Source organism: Pinus tabuliformis, chromosome 8 (assembly GCF_031772625.1).
Source record: "Pinus tabuliformis cultivar Carrire ecotype Pingquan chromosome 8, CPIR1, whole genome shotgun sequence".
Lineage (NCBI taxonomy): Eukaryota > Viridiplantae > Streptophyta > Pinopsida > Pinales > Pinaceae > Pinus > Pinus tabuliformis.
Window position 1 is genome coordinate 1,314,534,293 of NC_142294.1, and position 10,091 is coordinate 1,314,544,383.

General features: G+C 35.8%; 1 pseudogene; it reads left to right on the forward strand.

The window, feature by feature from the left end:
- The first annotated feature begins 273 nt into the window (after positions 1-273).
- Positions 274-1,743, forward strand: LOC149240308 (uncharacterized; annotated as a pseudogene).
- Positions 1,744-10,091: the final 8,348 nt, after the last annotated feature.

Genomic DNA, 10,091 nt, shown 5'->3' on the forward strand with positions numbered 1-10,091 from the left:
AGAAGTTACATGGGTAGATTTAAGCCCAAGCTTTTGAAACCAACTAATATAATTCTTCTTCATAATAATAATAATAAATAAATAAATTATGAAAAAATAAAAATTCCTCATAATAATAATAAATAAATAAATTATAAAAAATAAAAATATTAATAATAAATAATCCCGTTATTGTATCATTAGTTGATTGCAAAATGATTAATTACTGGATATTTCCCTCCCTTTCATTCATAATTTCATACCTATAGCTTATATATCTATTTGCATAGGATATAATAAACAAATACATTTATCATTTCAGCGATTTGTTATGGAATCATTTTGGAGGAATTCCTAATTTCAGAGCTTCAGCAATGGCCATGTTCGCCCATTACTTGGCTTCATCTTTGGGATCTCAGCGTCACCCCCTGGCAGCGGCTGTTGCAGCACTATCTTCACCATTTCCCCTATTATTTTGTGAAAATTAACACGGCTTTCTACGACTACTGCTGATAAAGACAACTCCACAAGCTACCCAGAAGCAGAGAACACAAGCCCCGTTTCAGAATTCTTACTCAACGAATGTGGGTTCTGTCAGTCTGAGCTCTCAGCTATCCTTAAAGCAAGGCCACGCATGGTTGCGGTAAGATCAGCTCATACAGCCCAACAAGCGGTACAGTCACCGAGAGATTCAGGATTCACAGAACGCCAGGTAAGGATGACTATTACCAGATGCCCATCTATTATTTTTCTCAATGCTGATCGGCGGTTGAAACCCAAGATTGAGTTCATGAAAACATCGGGCCTTCCTGCACAAGACTTGGGGAAATGTCATATCCAATGGATCCAGATTGCTCGGCGGCAATCTCGAGAAAACTCTGCGTCCCAACATCCAGTATTTTCAAAACCTGTTCGGATCAGAGACTAATGTTTCAATTGTTTTTAAATCGGCACCTGGTATTCTACTTAAACGTAACGGGCCTGAATTTTGGGAAAATAGATTGAGGCATTTGACAAGTTTTGGGCTCCTCGAAGATGACATCAAGGAGTTTGTTAGGAGGCACTCACGTATATTAAAAGCTTCCATGGATAAGGTGCAGAAGAACATGGACTTTTTTATGCATACTGCAGGGCTTCCTGCAAAGTTTCTTTTTTCATATCCTTATGCAGTGTCTGGTTTCAGCTTGGAGCGTAGGATCAAGCCCCGCCACAAGGTGTTGAGTGCTCTCAGTGCAATGCAACCTTCCAGGCGTCCTCCTAGTCTCTTTAGTGCTCTTGCTTTAAGTGAGCGGAAGTTCCTCGAAAAATATGTCCAGTGCAGTTCTCATGCCAAAAAGTTACTTGAAATGTACAGTGGCAAGCCTGCCCTCCTCTAAAAGACTAGATATTCGGGTTCTGTTTTGGTCAGGGTTAGGGGGTTAGATTGTCTTGCGTTGGTCTTATTGATTGAAAGAGGTTTGAGAACATTAACCAAGGGATCATCAGTCTGTTATGATCCAGTGCCATGATCCCTCTAGCCCACATGAGTAATGAGTGGGAAATGGTATATATAGAAGATAATCACGACACAGTCAGTTCCGGTCTGGGATCTTGTTTTGGCCAGTTTTTTGTCGCACCACAATCACAATTTACATGCACTATTGAAGGATACTCAGTTGTGATTGATTGTAATTGAAGGATACTCAGTTGTAATACAATCACAGAGAATGCATCAGGTAACACGTTTTTGAAAGATGAAAAAACTCTCATCGCCAGCTAATTTGTTTTTTGCTAGTAGTTTTGCAACGATCATGCATTGCTTTCTCCCTTTGAAATGTGATGGGATAGATGTGAAATTCTGACTGTTTGAATCATGGTTAACTTGTAAAAGGAAATATTCAAATCCCAAATGTAGGGACCTTAAAATTTTATGTGTTTCTACAGTAGCAAGATCTGATTGTTTCCAGATCTGCGATATCTACGAGACTTAGCTGGAATTAACACATTTCAAATCCAAGCTAAAAATTGGACACTACTATGCACACTTTCTCTCTGTGCTTTGTTAATGGTCTCTGTTTCTTTGCTTGGGAAAAAAGTGTGTGGTAATGACTTTTGCCCCTTGGGATGTTGGCAAGAAGCATGCTAGAAGCCAAATGGATCAGAATCAGCATCCTCGGATTTGAAAAACTTGGTAAGGAGTTAGCAACCATTCTTATAACTAGTTCAAATTTGCTACCTTTTGCCCCTCATCACTTGGTTGATCTTTAGGACCGTTTTTCTGAAATAGTATGAAAGTTAATGATGAGATTCAACTTTTTAATAAATTCAAAATTTCACCTGTCCAACACTAATCATGCCATCTTTGTTGCCAAGGCTCTTTTTGAAGATATTTTCAATTGGTCAAGCTGAGAAAGATAGTGAAGCAAAAGTGAGAGTTTTCATATCTCAGGCTTTAGAGTAGGGATATCTTGGGTGAATGCTTGTATGGGAATCTGTGAGAAACCTCTTGGGCCTGAGCCTGTGACGATAGGTTCTTAGGAAAGTGTTACTGTCTTCTCTACAGTTAAAGAGTTTATTTTATCAATAATGTTTTTTTGAAGATTTCTGTAATTTTGTTCACTACTACGCTTCCCAGTTTCTATAATTGCTTTGCTATGCTTGTTATGATAATTTTAAATTAAAGTAAAACCAGACCGGTGCTCTAAATTTGTGTTTTGCATACTACAAACTATTGCTGTTATAGCTCAATCTACAGCTGTTATAGGTAAATCTGTTGTTATCATAATGCTGTTATTTCAAGAACAAATTTTTATGTACTAGAGATCAATCTGTTGTTACAGAGATATCAGTTTGCTGTAGATCGACTTAGCTGGTTTGGGCTTGGCTTTTACAGCGATAGTAATTGGCATGTCAGTGCCGTCTTTGAGTCCATAACAGTTGGACTCATAGCTCACGATAACTCATCCATACCATATCTATGAAGTGGACTTCATAGGCAGATCAAGCACAAATTATCTCCTTTGATGATAGGCATGCCAGACATGATGCTGACATGCAACAACCCAGATCACTAAACCAGAGAGATTTCATGTGTTGTCCACCTCAACTGCCCAATACAAGTAGGCATGGACCACAGTATGGGATTGTAAATATTTGCATTGCATCAGCGTTAACCTTGACAAATGGCTTAACACTAAACTTAGGCGTGTGTTAACCAAAGCAAGTGTTTTCATCGGGTTTTAAGTCACATGGTTCTAGTTTGAGTTAGATAATGATTAAGTTCGGTTCAAGTTTGAATTTTTTTATGAGGTTAGGATGATGTTGGCCATTAGGTTCGTCTATATACATTTTTTATATCTATATTTATCTATATATATATATAGAATTTAAAATGAGATGGAAGAAAAAATAGTGAGAAGTTAATATCAATAAACTTGAAAAATGTTATCATGGACATGGAAACTGCAAAAATCAATTACAAGCTTGAGTTGTAACTTAAGGTTATGAGTTTTGATCTATGGAATTGATCAATAGCTATGACATTCAATGAGGTTAACCAAACCTCAAAATTAGGATTGACAACTTCACTAAATTTTAAGTAACTATAAACACAATGCAATTGTAAATGTCTCTTAATATCAACTCCAATGAATAAAATTGTAATTGTCTCTTAATATCAGCTCCCATGATTAAAATTGTTGAAGTGGATGGTGTTAGAAAGGATGAGTCCTTGAATTTACCCTTAGATTTCTAAGAAAGATAAACATATTGAACTTCACATCTAACAATTGATCCTTCATTCATTATAATCATCCTTCAATTTACTTGTAACACACACACACACACATATATGCATTTCTGTTTATTGTTGAGTATGTCTACTCCATCTGGTATCAGAGCGGTCGATGCTTGCAAATGCACAAATTTTTGTGTTCGGTTCATATTCCTTCCATCCACCACCGTTCTTTGCAGACGTTGTCAGCCACCGATGCCATTAAATCTTTAGCCACCTTGTTTCTTCGTAGACATCAAACCATAACCCCCACCTGTGTCGCCGCTTACATTTCCACCGCATTTTACATTACCACTGTTTGTCTCAGTCCCTTCGACCATCCTACCCGTCATCTTCCATCTTTCCTTCCTGCTTGAAACATTGTCATCTTCCTTGTCTGCTGCTTGTTGCTCCTACACGGGTCGCTGCCACCACTCTACCAACACGACTTTCATTCGCCCATAACCCCACACCGTGCCCCAACCTGTGTCTCTTCTGACCATTCCGTTGTATCTTGTCAAACCGACACCACTCCACTAGTGCCCATTCACAACGGCCTTCAATTCAAAGAGCAGGTCAAAAGCCAACGTTGAAAGGTTATTAGTTGTGGAGCTTCAGTTTCAAATCGAGTTGTTGCCTTTTATCTCGATAAGTATATAATTATAGTTATATGCTATATTATATATATTAACATTTAAATATTCTGTGATGTGATTTAATTCGTTTTGTAGGGAAGACTTAAATAATTTATAACTTTATAGTTACACATTATATTGTATAATTTAAACTCATATAAATTAATATATGTAGATATATATTATTTAAAAAATAATATATATATATATATATATATATATATATATATTATTTAAAAGAATAAATAAAAAATTAGGTCAAGTTAAGAAAAAAATGCTATGTTGGATAAGTATATTCCACCTCATACCAGCTCAATGTTTTCATCAATGTCGATGACTGATTTTAATAAAATATTGATAGATCTTGAGACTAAGGTGACCAGACATGGTGAAAAAATCGAGCAGCTCCAAGATACAACAAAGACAATAGAGAGTCAGCTCGAGCAGAACCATAACGAATTTAAAAAGGATCATGCAATCCTTTCAAATAAGGTGGATCTAAATCATAATCAAGTAATGGTGATGTTGACTTGTATTTGTGACAAGTTGAAGATTACACCCGATCAAATACCCCAAAATAATGAAGCTACTCAACATCTCAACTGAATACATCAAACTCGTCAGACTCACATGAGTCTCCAAACGCATCGTCCATACCCCATCAACAACATAGTAACATGAATTTTCAAAATATGCGGCTCTGGAATCAATACTTAAATATGAAGCTCGCGAATCAATACTCCTTCTTCACTCCAACAGTTGCTACATATCAACGAAGAGAAAAACTTGAGCTCTCCAAATTTGAGGGTAACGAGAAGTGCATTGTTGCATGGTTCAATAAAGCAGAAGAATATTTCAAGATTTATGGTATTGACAATGATGATGAAAAGATTAGGTATGCGTCCATGCGAATGGAAGGAGGAGCATATAACTAGTATATGTGGTGGAAGAAGACGACACTTGCTATCAGTTGGAAGAAATTCAAAAATGCATTCTTTAAGAGGTTCCAAGGTGTCAAGTAAGACAAGTTCTTCTCAACACTCAGTAGTCTACTGCAACAAAAAGATGTGGACGAATACACCCGAGAATGGGAAACTTTAGCTACATGAGTACCTGGACTATCAAAAACTTGTCTCATTCAGTCATACATCACCGGATTTAAACCCCATCTCCAGGCTGAGCTTGAGCTTCATGACGTCACTTCTATAGAAGTAGCAAGACAAAAGGAAAAAACTGTTGAAAAGAAGCATGAAAAGATGCAGTGGCCAAAGGTTGAAAGAGTATATTCGAGATGAAGATTTCCCCAAACCGCGAACATGGATAACACAAGATATGTTCCACCACATCTCCATGAAGGAGAAAAAACTAACTTGGAAATTCAAAGAATGAAAGAAGGCAAGTGTAAATGTTGTGGCGAAAAATGGGACCCTAAACATAGATGTGTTAAGGGAAAATAAACCAAGAAACCGTATAAGTGTGAAACCACTAATGATTCAGACAATGAAGAATCAAAGGTAGAAGAAATCCAAGATTCTCCACAATTTTCTCGAGAACCAGATAGTGAGAACATTCTGCAAGTGTCATTATCAACAGTGACATGTATATCATAGTCCCATACAAAAAAGTTAAAAGGTCATATAAAAAAACAACGTAATGGTTCTAATTGATACCGATAACACCCACAAATTTTTGGACTCAACTATGGTGAAAAGGCTCATCATTTTCACATTTCCTATGGCCCAAATGAAGGTTATGGTAGCTGATGGTAAGAAAATTGAAAAAGAAGGGAAATGCCATAAAGTAAAATTACATATTCAAAACTATAATCTAGAATCTCCGTTCTACATTGTACCATTAGGAGGAGTTGATGTGGTCCTAGGGATCCAATGGCTACAAATCCTAGGTACTTACTCTACTAATCATCAAAAGCAATTTATAAAATTTAAATGGAAAGGACAAAAATACAAGTTATATAGGTTCCAACCACTTGAGAATCAATTAGAAAGGAAAATGATGAAAATGATTAACAAAGAGTCATCTGAAGTTCAAGAAATAATTCAAAGACACAAGAAGGTGTTCCAAGACCTTCCAATGAAATTGCCTCCTACAAGAGAAATCGAACATACAATCAAAGTCAAATAAGGATTAAATCCCATCAACATCAAACCGTATCGATATCCACATCATAAAAAAAAACCGAAATTGAGAGGTTAGTCCAAAATCTTTTAAAATGTGGCATTATCACAAAAAGTAGAAGTCCATATGCTGCGCCAGTTGTATTAGTGCGAAAAAAAGATGGATCTTTTACACTATGCCTAGATTACCGAGGGCTAAACAAAATATCGATTAGGAACAAGTTTCCAATTTCTTTTATCGATGAAATGTTGGATGAACTACATAGAGCTACATACTTCTCAAAATTATATTTGAGATCAGGGTACTACCAAATAAGGATAAGGTTGGAAGACATAGCAAAAATTGTGTTCTTTACACATGAAGGTCACTATGTGTTTAGGGTAATGTCTTTTGGTCTAGCTAATGCTCCAACAACATTCCAAGCCACCATGAATGAGACATTTCGTCCATATCTAAGGAAATTTGTGTTAGTGTTCTTTGATGATATTCTAATTTATAGTAAAACATGGAAGGAGCATCTACAACATTTAGAGAAATTTCTCATTGTATTAAAAGATAATCAATTTTATGCCAAGAAATCCAAGTGCACTTTCGGGAAAGAGGAAGTAGAGCATCTCAGACATATAGTATCCAAGGAAGGAGTAAAAGTAGATCCTAGTAAAATCAAGGCTATAAGAGAGTGGCCCAAACCAATTAACATATCGAAGTTAAGGGGTTTATTAGGTATAACTGGATACTATCGAAGGTTTATCAAATAATATGCCCATGTAACTACTTCTTTGACAAACCTTCTAAAGAAAATTCATTTTGTTGGGATGAGGAAGTAGAAAAGTGTTTCGAAGACTTAAAAAAAATTATGTCTAAAACACCTGTATTAGTAACTCCTCATTTTTCAAAACCATTTATAATTGAATGTGATGATTCAGTTTTTGGTATAGGAGCAGTGTTGATGCAAGATTGTCATTCAATAGCTTTCGAAAATAGAAAGCTCAATAACAGGGAACGTCTTAAGTCTACAAACAACAAATAAATGCTTGCGATTATGCACGAACTAGCCAAGTGGAGACAATATCTTTTGGGAAGTAAGTTCTCCATACGAACAGACCATAACAGTCTCTAGTACCTCCTCCAACAGAAAACACTCTCTGAAGAACAACAAAAATGGATTGAAAAAATTGTTGCGTTTGACATGGAGATATTCAATAAAAAGGGAAAGGATAATGTGGTGGTAGATGCTCTCTCCAGAAAAGATGAACGAACATCCTTGTTTGCAGTCTCAGCGATAATCCCATAATGGCTTAATGAAATCCGAAGTGAGTATGCAAAAGATCTAGAAACAAGTGCTATAATCAATAACCCTCCTCATAATTCAAAATTTGAATGGAAAAACGATATTTTGTGGTACAAGGGAAGGATTTACCTGAGTCCAAATTCCAAATTTAAAGTCAAGGTTCTCAAATAGACCCATGATTCACTGTCAACCAGACATGTATGTTTCTTTAAAACCTACTATAATGCACATCAATCATTCTTCTAGAAGGGTATGAATAATGATATTCAAAAATATGTAGCAAAATTTGATCAATGTTTGCGTAATAAAGGTGAGAACATTATGACCCAAGGTATGTGCCACCCCTTAAATATCCCAAACCAAAAATGGGGATAAATATCAATGGATTTTATTGAAGGATTACCCATGTCAAATGATAAAGATAAAATTCTTGTAGTAGTAGGAAAACTCACAAAGTATGAACACTTCATAGGAATTAAGAAATCAGATTCAACAAAAGAGATCGCCGAGATATTTTGCAAGAATGTCTACAAATTACATGGATTTCCAAAAGTCATGTTAGTGATAGAGATCCCATGTTCAAAGGGAATTTTTGAAAATATCATTTCAAACATATTGGGACATACCTCAACATGAGTTCTACATATCATCCTCAAACAGACGGTCAAACAAAAACTGTCAATAAGTGCTTATAAGATTACCTTCGTTGTTATGCAGTAAACAAACAAAATAAGTGGGCTCAATGGTTACACCTCGCTGAATGGTGGTAAAATTCAACTTATTACACTTCTGCAAGATGAACCCATTTCAAGGTTTGTATGGATATGAACCTCCTAAATGGAAGGACTTGGCCATTTCTGAGACAAAAGTTCCAACAGCTAATGAGCAGTTAGAAGAAACCCAAAAAGTCTTTCAAACATTAAAAGAAAATCTAAGTATTGTAAGAAATCGCATGAAGTAGCAAGCCTGCTGGCACATAACAGAGAGAGAATTTGAAGTTGGAGAATGGGTATTTGTTAAACTTCAGCCTTACAAGCAATTATCCCTAAAGCAAAAAGGGAAAAAAAATTGGCGCCAAAGTTTTATAGACCATATAAGATTAAAAAAAAGATTAGCCAAGTAGCATACAACTTAAGCTTTCCGGATAATAATCGAGTTCACAATGTTTTCCATGCATCTTGTCTTAAAAGGGCAGTGGACAAACACCAATCAGCACATACAATGCTTCTGATATTAGATGATGAAGGCAAGTTCATCTTAGAACCAAAATGAATTGTTACTGCCAGGGAAAGGAAGATGCAATCTAGAGTAAATAAGGAATACCTGATCAAGTGGAAGAACTTACCAAAAGAAGATTCTTGAGAGATAGCAGCATTTCATCAACAACACCAATTGTTATGTATGCTTTGAGGACAAAGCATTCTTTTGAGAGGGAGGCAATGTTATGTATACAATTATTCTAATTTAATTAACTCCATTTTTAGACTAAGGGGCACAATCAAAGATCATTCCACTCATGTAAATGGATCTTGGGCTATTTTTAAGCATGAGCCCTCATTCATTGTAATCATCCTTCAATTTATTAATAAACTATATATATGAATTTATGTTTATTGTTGAGTTTGTCTACTCCAATCAACCACAAAATAGGTAATTCTTAAGTATGATTACTCTTGAATATTAATCTTTCCAAGTGGGGTTAATCGAGGAGGACATGTTAAGTGGACCCAAGAAGAGCTCACCAAACAATAGACAAAAGTACCACCTCCAAAAAGAAACCAAATCAAGATAACTCATTTCCTAAGGCAGGGATACCAATGCATAGATATAGAAAATCATGGCCACCAAATCAAGTACTTTGTAAATCCATTAAATATGCATAAAGAGTGATAAGAATGGCCATGAAAAAATACACAATGGATCCATGTCAAAATACCGTAGCCATGAGCTACACACAATGGAGCTACATCTTGATATATATAAAGTACTAGGAGGGTATATGGAGCAAAGGAATGAACAAATTAATCATCTATGAAGTGCCAAAATCATGTGAGTAAGAGTGGTAGTTTCCAGCAACTTGAGCAACATCATTAAAGATATTACTGGAATGGAGAGCAACTTAACAAATAGGATATTACCAACATAAATTGATGATGTTTCAACTCAAACAAAGATGTTTTCATAGATTGAACCGAGGTCTTCAAACCAACTACTATGGGTACAAATTTATGCCACGCGAATAAATGAGTTGAATTCAAACACCAGAGTAATCATTTGTTTACTAGTCATTGATGTATAT